General features: G+C 32.6%; 1 long non-coding RNA gene across 1 annotated transcript in view; it reads right to left on the bottom strand.

Annotated features, from left to right (window-relative positions):
* LOC119834793 overlaps positions 1-17,395 on the bottom strand; it is a 177,094-nt gene extending 159,699 nt beyond the window's left edge. Inside the window, exon 1 of the long non-coding RNA XR_005288022.1 lies at positions 17,159-17,395. This is a non-coding gene — a long non-coding RNA (uncharacterized LOC119834793). The remainder of the gene's footprint in view (positions 1-17,158) is intronic.
* Between the last annotated feature and the right edge of the window lie 277 nt (positions 17,396-17,672).

Here is a 17,672-nt window from a genome sequence, read left to right as displayed (position 1 = left end):
GTCGAACAAAACATAGGGTGACTACGACTTTCCGTAAACCATATTTGCATTTAAACTCATACATATTTATATCGGTCAGTTTGTTAGCAGCATTTTAAATTTTGTATTGTGTAAATAAATGGACGCGTCCGTCGCTGTGTTTCGATAATTACAAGCGTAATCCGGACTAAATACGGAGCAGGGTCAACCAATATGCTAATAACCAAACTCAACGGCTTTCCCCTCTGACATTATACATTACTCCTGTTATCCGCTTTTAATGACAGAATAAAAAGCCATCTATTCGTATTACTTTAATCTGATTATCATTTTGACAAAGCAGCTTTTAAACTTTACGACATAGCATTTAGCATCGTTAATATTTTCAGTTTTTGAAACTTTTTATCAAGCATTGTAGGACCCTAAAAGCATTTGTAATTATTCAAAACTAAATCCTAATATGTCACATAAATATAGCAAGTGAAAGGTATGAAGTTATCACAAAAGCTATAACAGTTTCATACTAAAACCTAATCGAATATATCAGAATTTGTATCAGAATAAAGATAATTAATCACCCAAGAAAGGTCTAATTCATTATCATTTGACTAAACACCAGCGTATAACACTCAAAGGTGTATGATTTGGGAAATCAATGACGACGTCTTTAATGTCAGACGGAATCCCGAGGGATCAAAATTTATGGCCTCCCTAACGGAGGGTAGGAAGTCTATTCACGTCGCTTGACAATACGACTTGAAGGTACCAGTCTATTGAAGACACGTGACTTCAGGAAAAATGTTAGCCCGATACATTTGTTCTTGCATTTTTCAAATATGTACCAACTACATACTGATAGTTCGTCGTAATGCTTTCTGAATGCTTGATATGTGTGTTGCGAAAGGGTTTGCGAATAGTTCGAGAATATATTGTATGTATTTTTGTTTGGCTTAAATATTTATGCGTGTACACACGGAGTCTGAATATATACTACATATTGAACAAAGGAGATAAGTGGATTCTTAAATTGGATTATTGCCTGAGATGTACAGAGCCTGCATAAGTTTAAAATTAGGAACAAATTTAATTGGCGATACCATTGTTTAACTACATAACACACAATAAATGTATTCATTCATACTAAAATAACGTTCAACGTTTCTTGTGCGTACCACCTACAAATTATATCGTTATGTTATCAGTGACAGTCGTAAAGTATTAAATATGTAAAACGACTGACCCTCCCCAGTTTCACACGGGTGTAATAACACATGATATGTACATATAAATCTTTCTTCCTCTTGAAACACTCCATTTAATAAAAAAAAACTGTTCCGTTATATAAAAGATCCAACCATACAGATACAGTGACAGCAGAAAGAAACCTTGTTTTGTACTGATAATGAATAAAAAGATTTATCTAAAGATAGATAGATATAACAGAAAAATACAAACATAAGGACCAAATCGCGTGCCTCTGCACCACAATATTTCATCAGGAAATAGGAAATTAATTACCTGTCTATTTCTAAGGGTTGTCGCCCAATCGATTGAACAATTAAATTCAAGGTCGGCTAAGAGCCTGGTGGTGGCGAGATCGTTGATGCTCGTCACACATTCGCAACCTACGGACGTTATTTGTTTTTATCTTTGGCTTGCCTAGCAACTGGATTATTTGTAAAGAAGATACGTATATTTTTCAACATCTAGGAGAACTACAATATTTTTTGTCTTTGTGTAAGAATCTCAGTTTTTTCCTTATATTGTTAAAATGGAACATTTGGTATTTGAAGTCAGACGATGGCGATATTAAACGCCAGCTATGTCTTCAGATTTCTTCCGCGTAGATTTTATCGTCATAGTTAATATTAATTCAGGTTAAATATTTTCGTTCATAGTAGTATATGTAAAACCAATGAACATAACTTTTAACAATGACACGTTATCGTATCATATAATAATTCCCCTATACTTTGTATGAAACAAGGACGCTCTAATCATTATAGTGGGGACAAACAAGTAGTGCCCAGATAGTCTTTAAAATATAAATACGAATATTCCGCACCGTCCATAACAAAGATAGGGCGCATCTCTTCATCATTTTAGCGCTATTTTCCACCTAACCTATTTTGCTCCGGGCTAGTTCAGATTATTAAACAAGCTCATTTTCCACATCAATACACTGATTCTGATAGTATCGCATATAGTCTCCTTCGAATGGTACCCGATAGGTCGGTTATTGTGATATTATATAAGCCGTGGGGCACATACGTTGTGAAGGTATCTACTAGTTCGTGTTGGTCAACCCGTGTTTCAAGGTTTGTTTACAGCGAAAATAGAAGTATGGAAGTGTTGTTAGCAAACCTGTCCCTTTTAATATAATTTCTAAACCATCAGTGTGTTTCACTTTTAATTTTAAATTGTATTTTTGATAATTTGAAATCCAAGTGTAATTTCGGATGTTCATATATTAGTTCATATCATTGCCATTTTCGAATGATAGCATAAGCCATCTTTTGAAAATGGCTATAAGACGACTACGTTTGGCAATTTAAATGTACTTATAAATAGGAAACAGCAGATATTATAACTTTACCATACCGATCTATAAATAATAACATAGATAATTCGATTACTGAATAAAATAAAGATGTAATTTATTTTACATGAAAGGACTTCTTACAATTTGTCAGTGCGCCTAACGTTTGACATTTGATTGATGTTCATTATTATTAGATTAGAAAGAGAACCAGGAACGCGCCTGATTAAATTTAACAAAAGAACACGTTACCTTGGAAACCACGCCGAATTAGAAGCATGACGTGCGTTGTTATGAAAATATATTAATACATCCCTGGTGAAATTATGTGAACAATAAAAGTCATACATGATCCAGAAATGGTATCCAAGCCTATGTGTGGCCTAAACATAACTTTAATTTAACTATTAATTAGAACATAAATTTGTCCATACTTCTCATAAAATGTATTATCCAATCCGTTTAACAAGCTGTTTATGAAATCTTCATTGAAAATACATCTAAACATATCAGCGATATATGAGTTCTGATGTTAAACATAAAATATAACTGAATTGAGTTAAGTTGAAAAATTTAAGGTTTTGTTTTAATTACGCATTCCAAAATTCTAAAAATTCATTTTGCATGCCATTACATCACTCCATTGATCAATTGAATTAATACATTCTTTCCAAGAACTGCCACATAGACCATGAATACATAAATTACATCAAAACAATTATTTTCAATTGGCAGCAAGCGATTACCAGAAATTAATAAACAGCCGTGATTATCCGTTTCAATAAACGTTTTCATCTATGATTACAATGCAACCATTTTCCGCGCAGATTAATAATTTCGCGCGTAATTCATAACACAGATAAGCAAAACTTAACGCTTAATTTAATGTGCATTAAATTAAATTTAAACATAAAGCCACTATGTAGTAATACTATTTTGCTGTATTAATTTAAGCCTTATTAGCTTATCTTAAATAAGCTTTAATAGTTCATTATTAGTTACTTAAAATCTACAAACAATCTAATACTATAAACGGGAAAGAAGAAAAGTCATATTTTAAATACACGTATATTATCCTACTAATCCTACTAATATTATAAATGCGAAAGTTTGTAACGATGTGTGTGTGTTTGTTGCTCTTTCACGCAAAAACAACTGGATAGTAAACTAAAACAACCGATTGTAATGAAATTTGGTACGTACATAGCTGGACAACTGGAATAACATATAGGCAAGTTTTTATCCCGATAATTCAACGGGATACGGCCTTACGCGGGTGAAACCGCAGGGCGCATCTAGTATTTCACATTTTCCCTTAACTTTATTGGATCAGAAACAGTTGTCATGTGAAACATAATAAAACACAACTGGCCCGAGGCTATCATCCCGCATGATATGCATTTTCTGGAAAATTTTCATCAACCAATCGCCACCCGGAGTATGCATGTCATTCGCGTCAATCAATGAAGCTAAACGATCAATCATGCATGACAACAAGTAGTGCATGTCATGCAGCATGAACCTGTAGGAGATACATAAAGAAGCTTCATTGAGAACTCGCTTTATGTTGTAGTTGCGTTTCGGTATTTCATAAACACGATCTTAGCTATTACAAGTCGCAACTATTAATAATAATAATTTGAAAGTTTGAATGTTTGATAAGAAAACCAGGATAGCAAATATTACTTATTTTTTAAGTCAACATCTCTGGTCCCTCATAATATGGTGTCTTTAATGTAAATGGTATGGAACAAATAATAGAGAGTGACAGACTATAATAGCCTTACATTTATTCTAACAGTCTAACAGATTGTTTCTCCATTACGCCAAAATTATAGAATATTTCTAGAAGATCTAAAATTTTTAACCAATCTTTTAACCAACATTACCAAAAACACTCTCTATTCAAATGATTTTATTTTATTTGTTATTCGATAACTCCGTGGCTTTTACAGCTGGTTAGCCTACTTATTTTTGTGTTTAAGAGTAAATTGTTGCCATTTTATCCCATTTTCGAATCTCTAACTTCCTTAGAAACCCTCCCCCAGGGACGATGGTGATCTTTTTTTAGAAAAACATTATTATATATGTAGTAATCAGAATTGAATTATTTTATTTTATTCGGAACGAAATCAATAGGTAGAATTTAAACAGAAGTAAAAATGTGTCGCATTTATACACAGCCATTCAGAAATTACAAATTAATTCGTTTATTTACGCATTACGATCTCGTTTGAATGTATTATCAGAAGGGTGATATGTAAATTAATTTTTGGTATTCATTCAGAGAGGAATGATTTGTAGCGAACGCGATGTTACTGAATTTTGTTTGTCCCTTTTTTAATGATTTTCACCTCTGATTTTTAATTCTAGCAATTTGACTCTGTAAGTATCTATTTATTATTGTGTTTTAACAAATATTGTAAGCTTAATCATTACTAACGAGAATATTATGTATAGAATAAAAATATAAAATATTTCGAACAAACTGTAACAGGTCGTATCCAATGCTTTACGTTCAGCCGAGCTTTCCCAATAGCCACATAGGCTATCAAATGAAAAACGAGATTTAAAATGCAAAGACATACAGGCCTAAAATCTACATACATCTACAAAAATGATCGACCGCCTGTAGTACTAAGCCGATTACTGACTTTGTGCACGCACCCCACAAAGGCCCACAAGGAGAATTCGATGAAAACACGCCATTTTTCACGTTCCATATTCCAGAGAAATATTTGAAAAATCCCAAATATACTTACCCTAACGTAATAATTCTGTAATAGCTGTCATTTCGCATATCAGACACCCGTGAGACCAACGATGTCCGACATGATATTTGACCAAAGAGATATCCCGCCATCATGAAACATGCATGGAATTTTTAAACTAACGCTGATGGAATAAGTTCCACTTTTGAATACTCGCATGTAATGTTTTTGTTAGTAAGTGCGCCGCAAAATGCGTGTTATAATCGAATTTGTGTTTCGGCAATTTAATCTTGAGTGTGGTTGGCGACAAAAAGCCCATTATCGGGTCCCTCTTATCTTGTTAACGGTTACGCTTCCTTTTAACTTTGACTAAATCCGTTATAGGGCCTTTTATTGATAATTTCTATAAAGTACGCTTCGAGAAAATTAAAATTTCCTTCTATCCTTTTTTACTTTGTGATTTCTCTACAGCTGGCCTTTTAAAAACCTGAGGTTATTCTATGAATTTTAAGAAGATGAATATGATATTACATTTAATAATTTGAATAACTTGTTAGAAAATCAAGTATGAATTATAATGTTAACCACATCTACATGATAGTTAATTTTGAAATTGCTTTTGAAGTTATTGTAATTGTTCATTATCGTGTTTATCAACAGTGATGACGTAATTTATTAATAACTCAGAATATTTCTATACATATACTAGCAACATTCACTGTATTCTTACGGATGCAGTGCTGATACTAAAGATAGTACTGAATGTCTTTATACACAACGTTCACAGCTTTTTTGTCATTTGACAATGCAAACACGATTTCTTTATCCGGCGCCCCGGTCGGTACCACCGCACCCACTTTATGTCCCTCTATTTGTAATACAATTATCTTAGAAATTATTGATTTATATGACATGTGTTGAGAGCCACATTGATCTACGTTAAATGAACTATGTATTAAACGTACTTAATTGGAATCGCTTAGTTAATGAGCCTTATTTCTCTTAAAGAGTAAACAAGTGACGAAGTATTGTTTCTCTCTCTCTGTCTCTTTTGAAGTGATAACTTCTTACGGGACGTTATACCGCTTCGTTACGTAACGCGTTACGGCGCCAGTCCACGTCTCTCACGCATACCATTATATTAATTGGAGTTATTACTTCTAAGGAGGCAAACTTTTTTGGCTTATTATTTTTATCAGTCGGGATATTTTTAGAACAATAATTTTATATACCTACTATATTCATAGTATATTGTGATGTAGTTATTAAGAAAATAATGATTAAGTTCCATGCTGGTTACACTATCATCATCACCATTACCCTTCTAATACGGACAAAACATCACAATCACAAAAAAAAAAACAAAACAACACAAACGTTTCTAAAATTAAAAAATGATCAAATAGAAACACACGATAATAACAAGAAAAATACACTTAGACCGTGAAAAGACTTGTAGCGTTTGATTACTCCGTGTACAAAGGGACTCATTCATCGCCGTCTCTTTGTTTTACGTAAAAAAACATCTCGTCACGCATCCCGAATGATTACGACATACTTTGCAGTCTCTGATTTGTCCCAAGCCACATTTCCACGTTAAATTTTGGAATTTACGTACCTCTTGCGAAGCTATTTTGGTCAGCAATTAGAAAAATTACTTTTGGGGGATGATTAAACTTTGAAGTAAGACAAAACAGTATAAACACTGTAATTAAATATTCTTACTGATAGTTAAGAGAAAACAATATTGTTTCTTCGTAATTGAAATCGTGTTCCCGTAATAATTAAAACAATAACTTTCCAGATCATAATATTCAAAGATAGTTCGCGTTCAGTTTTCACTCAAACAAAAGTTAAAAATGTGATATCTTCACATCTTCTAATTGCCAAAAAAACGACTCTATGGATAACAATAACAGTAACTACATCTTCACAGAAAATCAAGTAGTCATACTATAGTTTCAGTACTGAATTCCTTTGTATTATAGACGGACTTTGTCTCATGTCAAACTTATTTTTTTTTAAACTTAACTCATTTGCAACTTTTTTTTATGTCATATTAGTTATGAGTAAAGGAAAGGACTGGGAAGGGTAAGGAAAAGGGCCTCCGGCAACTAAATTCACCAAAAGATACAATTATGTAATTTATTTTATATACCTACCTACTTTCAGTAAAATAATGTTTCAAAGATAATACGACAATATATAAATCTTACCCTTAATCCGTTTGGAAGTAATTCTTTCAAAGGGAGTTCCCAAGATCCTTTTAAGAGTAACAATTGCTTATCAAGTGACACGAATGCTTGTATGCCGCTCACGTAAAAAATCTGCTTTAAGTCGGCTACACTTGCCCTTGTGGAGCTAACTTTTTGTACATCATTGGAAGAATTCACGATCGTAATATCCATTATACACACAATACCAAAGGAGCCTCTCAGACCATATTCAACTAGAAGAATCAAGCGTTTGTATTAAATACTAGCTGTTCGCCCCGGCTTCGCCCGTGGTACATATATAGTCTATGTTACTCGTGGATAATGTAGCTTTCGAATGGTGAAAGAATTTTTAAAATCGGTCCAGTAGTTTTTGAGCCTATTCATTACAACCAAACAAACAAAGTTTTCCTCTTTATAATATTAGTGTAGATTTGCATTCCTATAAAGAAAGATAGTAACAATTTTTAATATTAAAATTATGTTTGAAAATAGTATGGTTGGTTTAATAAATTGTTTATAGCTTTGACAGCTTATAGAATTTAATTTATAAAATTGTGAATAAATTGGCAATTAAATCATGATGTAAAATAGACTGAAAATATTTATTCAAAGGTAAGTAGATAAACAAGCGTAGGTGTGACTAATGACGGTAAAATTTCAACATCTTTAAAGTAATAATTTTGGTTTTGAAATGATGTTGTGTGCAAAAATGTGTTTATAAGTGTTTGAGTGTTTTTCACTTATTTAGAGACAGACGGTAAGTGCACGTGCGTTGTCTAGTGCAATCCATGTTCTGTGTCGCCCCTACAATCCCTACATGTCTATTATACTGAAAAGGGTAAATGACCTCTCAACCTTATAATTCAACGTGGATGTATTTACATGGCGCGGCTATTGTATTTCCTATTCAGTTGTATTGTAGTGCACGAAGCAATATACCCATGTTTGATCGGTCTACGTGACCTACATATTATTTATATTGGATAAATAATAATTAATATGGACGGAGATGGAGATGGAGACAGTTTCTTGTAACTATGGGTTCTGAACGGTCGGATAAAGTAAGGACCTTGATGTCATCAGGTAAACCACCAGCTCGGTTGCGCGATATAAGAAAAATAATATTTTACTCTTGTAGTTTAACATTAGAATGTATTTTTAATTAGGTCCAATTTTAAAACACCGCCATTATAATTCACCACCGTCACTATTACAATAATAAAATTCAAGGGACGTTAATTTGTTTTGACATATGTCAAGCGGAAGTGATGTGGCGAGAAATACGTGACGTAAATCCAGAACTTCTCTGTGAAGATTAAATTCGCACGAAAACCGACTGTTTAATTTAAGCAGGGCTTTAAACGATCAAAATTACATCTCCCAAAAACAAACTGCCAGAAAATAATGGAGAAAGCTACAATATTTCGGCGGAGAGATTTTATGGTAACAGATATTAAGTATAGATACGGTGTACTTCTATTTACTTTCAACCACACTGACTGCGAGCAAAAAGTTTTCACTAATGAGGGTTTATATGAAGCCACTGGAGCGAATATAATTTTTTAGTCGACTTCAAAACGAACTGTGAATTTTTGACGAGTTCATAGTCCAAAGCCAAGTTAAAACTTGGTGTTAAATTTCGAAACTGAACTTTCAGTCACTCGTACGAGTAAAGCTTTTTAAAAGCTCGTGTAAATCGGGTAATGGTTGGGATTATATGACTCATATATGATCTGACCTGAAAAGTAACATTAAATTAATTGAAACACAGAAAAAATACTCTTTGAGTTATTTACAACCGTGCTTTGTATTATACGATTAATGCGACTTTCTTACTAAGTTAACACAATAACACATTTATAAACAAAACATTTACAATATATAACAGTTCCCTGGGACAATAATGTTAAATTACTACTTCTGCAACGTATTTCTAAAGCTGCTACAAATTCAATGACGGAATCAATACTAACCGTACTATTTTATGTATAGAAAACAGATTGGTATTTGCCCAACGGCACTCAAAATTCAATCCTGCTAGGTGCTAGTTCGAATTCCTACAAATAGTAATTGCGCGTAGGCAGTAATTTAATGGGCTTCTCTCACAAGGTCCAATCGCACCCACGGGCTTACCCTCAACAACCAATCTAGCCATCCCCTTTTTACCAAGACCAACGTCCTGGGTGCTACTGAATGTTTTTTACGTTGCCTTCGCCATTAGAGAAATGAGTGCTTGGCCTTTTTTTGTCCTTTAACGAAAAGTCCGTGAGGCTGTGTGATGTCATTTCTTATCTCTCTTTTATATTTTTGTTAAAATTATTTTGTATGCTTTCCAAAATTACTTAAAATATAAAAGTGATGTCTATGTCTTAGCTAGTTTTAATACAGCAGAAATATAAATACTTAAGCGATCAATAAATAAGCGATATAGGTTTGGCAATATGTACTTATTAACATTGTTTTTATAAAACAGTCTTATATGTCCCTATTTAAGAATCAAGTCTCCTCACTGCGTCTACCTCGTTCGATATATAAGGGATAATAAATGTATCCAATTTTACACGATTTAGCCTCTGAATTCGAGTTCTATATTCCATTTTCCTCATTTGTTATCAACAAGTCGAATAATATATGGCATCCACTTAGAAAATGTATTAAGCATTACTTATTTTTTTTCGTTCAGCGGACTTTCTTTTTAAACGTGGTTATTTTAAGTTAATAAAAATGACTCACTTCTAATCTGTAATGATTTTTAAATATCATCATATATTATTAAATAGCAATTGACTAGTGCTCTTTAGGGTTAATTTTATAATTAGTATCCACTTAAAACGAAATAGAAGACCATTCAATTCAAACTCTTGCTACGAAAATTTGCTGTGGACATTTACGCATCAATGTATCTTAAGATCCTAACATGAACACTTACCTATAAATAAAAATACAACATAGACTCTTGTTTTCTTAAAAGGACTCTAATCCCATAACAATTTATTTTCCTTATTTGTTTCATATGTTCGGAAACCATAAGAAGTGTTTAGAAGTGACACGGGAAAAGTCGCGTCGTTTACGGGTATTATAACTTAGTGTGAGACGATAAGCCGATTTACTAGCACCTAACACCAAATCAGGTATTACTGATTTGTTAATCCCTCACTAGAATACGTATAATATAAAACAAGTATGCCTTATTTTTATACATATGTATTAATAATAATATCTCATACAAAATGTGCATGACTTAAATTTCATACTATTCTTACCCTTAGCTTAGTATCTTTGGGAGATACTCTCTAAGCCGATTGTCTGTTTATGGTTTTATATTTACACAAGTATATACAAATCCTTAATAAAAAGCATGCAATGTATAGATTTGCTTAAGACTTTATTCAAAATACATGTACCAATATAAAAGCTATTAAACTAGCAACTACATACATTGCATGCGACACTACGGAAACCCAAGGGGCTTTTCAAGTCTCTGGTCAGTAAAATGACGTCACAGCCCACAGGTTCAGCAATTCCACACAACTTTAGTCGTTAGAATAATAATACCCTTGAGCAATATAATGCTAACTGCACGTAAGATAAAATTAAATTAAAATTCTTATACTGCCATTTTCACTTGCATTAGCGTCTAGCGACAGTACTTGCGTTTTTATTCATTCTTCTAGTTTATTGTTATACAGAGTGTTCCACTCTATTCAGCACCGCTTTTACTTAATTTAATATCGGTATTGTTTAAGCGGAATAAAATGAGAGTTAAATCGCAGCTAAGACAAAACTAGAATTTTAATTTAAAGAGCAATATTGTCTGTTCATGCTTTGTAGACTATAGAAAGTACGGCAACAATTAAATATATAAAAGGGACATTAATAAATCCTAGTCAGAATGGTTGTTAATATCTCTATAACTTTATCTTTTTTGGGTAATTCTCCGTTTCACCTTACATTTCACAGTAATGTAGATTGTTTATTTTATTATAATAGATTGGTATTGGAAGACATAAACAGACTTAGAGACATGTAAAGAATATTTAACCAAACTTATTAAAGAGGCATAACAATCTAGTCCAGTCATATTAACTTATCCCAAAGAAAATCTTTCTTTTTTAAAATTTATTAAAATGAGATTCTTCGGCGGGGTAAAATCTAGCTTATATCACTCACTACCTTAAATACGAGGAAATAGTTAGGACCCTTTCCAGATACAAATAACATATCATGAAATAATTGCGTGGCGACGTGAAAGAACGACAAATTCGTCTTCTCCTCTCTAATAATCTCTTAACAGCTGATTATTGAAAGAAATAGTTTAATTTTTTTTTATTCTTTTTTTTTTTTTATGTTACAGTCGGCAATGGAGCTGGTGGGACGCCTGATGGTAAGCGCTACCACCGCCCATGAACATTTGGAGAGGCATAAGGTCCATTGAAGACATTACGCCTCTACAAATGGATTGCCGACTTTTTGGGAAGGTATTAAGAAAGGATAGGTGATAGGAATAAAGGAAAGGACTGGGAAGGGTAAGGAAAAGGATATGGGCCTCCGGCTCCCCCACACACCGAACGAAACACAGCAGAATGCTATTTCACGCCAGTCTTCTGTGGGGGTGTGGTACTTCCCCGGTGCGAGCTGGCCCAATTCGTGCCGAAGCGTGCTCGACTACCACATAGAGAAATTTTCTATCAATCAAATTCAAGTTTAAGACGATAATAATACAAAATAATAAACTGACAGGCATCTTATAGCTTGCACCGCTAAATATATATTTCAGTATCTCCGAACATATTTACCGCAAAATGTTGAAATACGTTTGTATTCCTGAATAACCCAAAGGCAATTTTCTGTCCACAGGTCTCGCAAAAATAGAACATTGGAACACAGAAGTGGATGGCGCCCAGTTTTCACGCCTCAATCACGTTTTGAAAAATCCTATCTGAGGACGAGCGACACTTCTTTAGCAAACACGCCTGACCCGATATATACATACGAGTAGGTACATTCACCGCATATTCTCTTATTTGATGAAATTTCAGCTGATTCTAGCCTAGAGAACAAACGCAAAGAAAAGTTCGCTTTGCGTATGAACAGACGCAATCTATTCCGTTCATTGAGATAAAATCTTAATATGGAGGCCACTATCATCGCTGTTTAATTACAAATTATTTAACATGTGTGTACCTTAAATCGTATGTATAATCGATATATTTACCATGTCAACAACAAAACATAAACTTGAATACAGTTTTCTTGTAACAAAGGAATATGATAAAACTGGTACTATTATACTGATCGAAAACGTAACGTAATTTTTGGTTGGCAAAGTAAAAACATCACGTGCCCGTGAAATGTGGAGACAGCAGGAGTGTATTAGTGAAAAAGTCTACATATACTTTATACATTATAGTTTTTACTTATCACGTCTTGTCAAGACACTAAGTTGGAAACACATCTACACAACTTTGTTGAAGTTTCACTAAGGAATCACTAAAACATAGCCGGAGAAATATTAACGAAAGAGATCGTATTTCTTATATACACTTGCTTTTGTCTTTTCCGTGGGTAAATTTGCGTGGCATAACTAGTAACTATTCAGTATTTTACATTACCGTAATCTCTGTATAACACCATTAGGAGATTACATAGAATCAAAACTTTGTCCTATGATTGTGTCAAAATAATCGGTCGGGTGTTGTAATCGGGTTGATACGAAACGGATAATAACGGATTCTATAAAGCTTATAAATTTTATAGTTTATTAGCTTAGCAACAGTTTATCTGTATGCAAATCTTGTTATTAAAATTATAAAATTTAATTTAAATTGAAAAAATTATTTAATTAATTATTATCATTTTAGTAGCTATATTTTTTTCTATTTAAATTAATATTGTTTTTTTTTTTACTTTAACTAAAGAAAACCAAAATCCACTAATCAGGGAAGTCGATTATCTAAAAACTTAACATTTTTTTTTATAATATCAAAATGTTTTAGATAAAACATTAATTTAATTCGTATTTTCATTTTATACGTTTTATGATATACGTTTTACATAAAACATTAATTTAATTCGTATTTTTATTTTTGTTTTATACGTATGCCTAATTTGCAACTTGTGTTACAATAAATTCAAATTTTCGTCTCATAAATTTTTGTCTCATTTTCAGCCGCACGTTGACATCATAGCCCGCATTATAAATGGTTATACAAGCACCGGATCCTGACTTGACCTGCAAATGTTGTATAAATTTCACGACTCTATTGACACCCTGGACACAATTTCTTTAAAGGTTTTATGACTTGTCGTCACCGATCAGTAAACATTACATGGTCACTTTCCTTGTAACTTTCGCATGTTAAAAAGGAATGCTGTTTCAATATTTTTGTAATAAGGTAATCTAAAAACCGAATCTGATCTCCGCCGTATAAATATATATATTACATATGTTTTTCTCTGATTAATGTTCAGAATTTTATAATACTCATTATATCTTAGTTTGTTTTGACTATTTTATAGTTTACTAGCAAACCCGGCGAACTCCGTTTCGCCACCAGATGGCTTCGTTTTTCCCGCTTTTGTGTTGAAATTTTTCCTGAATTTTCTTTGCTTTATAGCATCACGGAGCCCGAGACCTTTCCAACGAATGCAAAACCGTGGAAAACGGTTCGTGCGTTTTGGAGTTATAGCGTCAGGAAGGAAAACCCGACTTATTTTTATATAGTAGATATATAGTTTATATCTTTCTCAACTTCAATAAATAAAGTATATATGACGCACCTTTCATCGTCATATTTATTCAAGATTATAAATGTTTGCAGATTACAGCCTAAACGTATTGGTATAAATAAGCATCACTATATATATTATTCCCTAAACCGATACACTCGAAGCAAGTTTGAAGCACGTATGAGTTACCACTTAGGCTCGAACAAACGCAATAGGATAGCCTGACAGGCAGAGTCAACAAACGGCGAATTTGTCTCACATCGGTTACAAAACTTTGTTGGATCTCGGTATTCGCAGACTAATGAGTTATGAGATGTCTAACAACGTGATACATTGTTTGTATTCGAAACCCGCTCGACCCGTTTTGTTGACATTTCAACAAAACTTCCATATAATATATTCACTCTGTTTTATTAAATAAAATGTCAACCGTATATTTAATATTACAAAACTGCAAATCCGTTTCAAGTTAGGGATGACTCCTATAAATTCTATTAAACGACAGAATATTCGATGAAATTTTTGTAAGTATACCGGAGATTTTGGGGTCCGAATTAATCTTGATCGGTGTTATCTCGGGGAATTCGGTTTCACTAGCTTAGCTTGTCACGCTCAGCCACCAAGTATTAATTAAAACACCTTTGTTACGTCGTAACACGGTATATATAAATGTCAATTTCATTTTTTTTATCTGTAAACCGAAAAGGAAACTTTTACGCCTGTAAGGGACATTAAAGTCTGAATTGCTATGAACAAAGAACATTTGGGTATTAAGATGAAACGTAAAAGTCTCTGAATGTCTAACATAATTCCATACATATTCCATACATTTTCCATACATTTTTATAATTTTGTGAGGTCTTAACCACCCCGCTATGAGCATGGCTAAATTTATACTGAAGCACGTTTTCTCGTTAGTCTATACAAGAATATAAATCACACGAAATGTATTAATATTCACCATTTGACAAGTCGTTAAAAGAATTATTAACATGAATATTGTGTCCTTTTGTATTAATATGCTTCAATAGATAGTTAATGTGATCTGTGAATAAATTGATATTACCGTGTGTCTATACTTGAATATCTACATATATAAACTAAGATTTAACATCCTTTGTGTTTATGCTATCACATTATTTTACATATTATTCTGAATAAGTTATATAAGTGGAACCCTGACTACCGTATTGTAGAATAACAGCCTCTGACTGTATAAACACCAGTATTACAGGACTGGAGCGAGTTACCAAGTTAAACTTCGCAATAGCCAAGTAAGGTCGGTTGGTAACATTAGGTAGTAATGTGAGAAAGTTCGCCTTATTATTTCATATCAAGAGCACTCTTACATTTTCCTCTTTATTAAATTTGTTTATCGTTGACAACTCCAACAAAATATTGTCTTTGTTATCTACCTAGTGGAACTTGCACACTTGAAAAGTACATTTCTATATATAGACTATAGTATAGATAGTATAGACTAAAGTAAGACTTAAAGTTTACTTTAGTTTCTTTGAGTCCATCATTCAAGAATACTTATACTTCTATAATAAAATAGTGAATGCATATAATCAAATTCTCAAAGTAACACATAAAATACCGAAATAGGTAGTCCTAAATTATGTCTGAATTAAAACTTGTTTCGTGACTTCATTAAAAAAATAAGTAATAAGTTGTACTTATTAAGCGATATGACGATGGTATTCGCATTCCCCGCTTACCTAAATAAAAATGGCACAATGAATTGTTATTGAATTTAACGTTATTTCATTCATTAAGAAATATTTATCAAGATTTTTAATCTATTTTAAATTTTAAACAACTAACAAAATCACAATATGATTATATTACCAAAAACAAACGGAAACGCTAAAAAAATCAACAGCTACTTCAAAACTTATATTTTGTAACGGAAACACCCATAGCCGTAAAAAATAAATAAGCGTTAATGAAAACTTTCCACTCAAAACTCGTTAACTATATTCAAATTTATACAAACTAAAAATATAAACGTAAAGAAATTATAAATTTCAAGCACGTCACGTATTTACCACAGTTTCGTGATTATAAAGATTGTTGACCTTGGCAAACATTCAACCCGCTTATAATATGGCCCGTGCTACGCTGGGCGCTACGAAACTGTAGCAAGATCGTAGCTTCGTAGAACGTTTACGATTAATCACAGAAATAATACAACAGCTGCAACTAAGTTATTACATAATAATTGGAACAGGCTTTTGTTAATCCGTATTTACTTACGTCCATATATTTACATATAATCTGTGAAATATGATTTTCATAAATTGTTTTTCGTAATTTTAACCATTTATCAACCAATGTTTCTTATAGCTATTTCTTTATATAAATTACAAGATAAATTCGTCAGCATACGATCTTTTATTAATATACATATATTTTAGGCATGAAAATAGCTAACCTTTTTAGTTATACAAAACCTGACTTATGTCAGCGTAAAGTATAAAATTATTGGAGTCGTACCTAGTCAGATTTTACTTAATATTTGATTCATATTTTAATATAAAATTGAGCACTCACTACTTAAATCCAAATCAATTTTTTTTACACAATTATTATTGCACTTCGGTGGGATTTGGGTCACAATATAATATTTTCGTTTATTATTTATTACCGTATCAGTACATTTTTTATCGTCCTTTTTTCTTACGATTTTACATAAAACAATGCACGATTTTCTAAAAAATTGTTTCAACGATTCATTCATCATGTTATTTAAATAAATAATCAAGAAATTATAAATATTTTCCCGTACAATATAAGCTTCGCTTTTCAATTGCGTAATAAATTTTTGTTTAAAAAATTTAATAAACGAAGCACCTTGGCGTTTATTAAAAATATATACGTGTAAATGCAGGAAGATTCAAATTCGTGTTTACTCAACATTCGTGTATATAACAATAAATAACATACTTTCTTTGCAGAACCACAACATCAACTTTACTTACGTTTTCACTCCAAATTACGCTTCAAACACGACACTTCACTTTTATGGTTTTTATTTCAACCGGTAATATCCAATACCGCACTAAATATTATATACCGACACTTTCTACAAGTTTTAAATTAATTACCAATAAAACTACACATAGAGAGAGAACATACTTTATACACTAAACACGTCACGAAGCAGTGGCTCGAGAAAAACCACATGAAACACACGTTCAAAGCGTACCGCCACGAAGGCTCAACTGACTACTTCAAGCGAACACGACGCCTTCCGAAGTCGAATTTCCATCTCTTTCATACAATAATACCTCCGCGGTACGTTAAATTACTAGTAATAATATTTAAAAGACGATTACCAGTGTTAAACGCGGCGTTGGTGAATATTGCGCTTATATTAGGTGGTGTATTCCAACTGAATGTGTGTGTGAACTGAACATTGCGCCATGTAGACGCGTTTCTATTATATTTTAATGGAGTCGCGAGAACACGCATGAGGAATGTCTTGTGCGTGCA

This window comes from Zerene cesonia, chromosome 2 (assembly GCF_012273895.1).
Source record: "Zerene cesonia ecotype Mississippi chromosome 2, Zerene_cesonia_1.1, whole genome shotgun sequence".
NCBI lineage: Eukaryota > Metazoa > Arthropoda > Insecta > Lepidoptera > Pieridae > Zerene > Zerene cesonia.
Note: the sequence above shows the minus strand (reverse complement) of the source record. Positions and strands in the feature narration are given on the sequence as shown.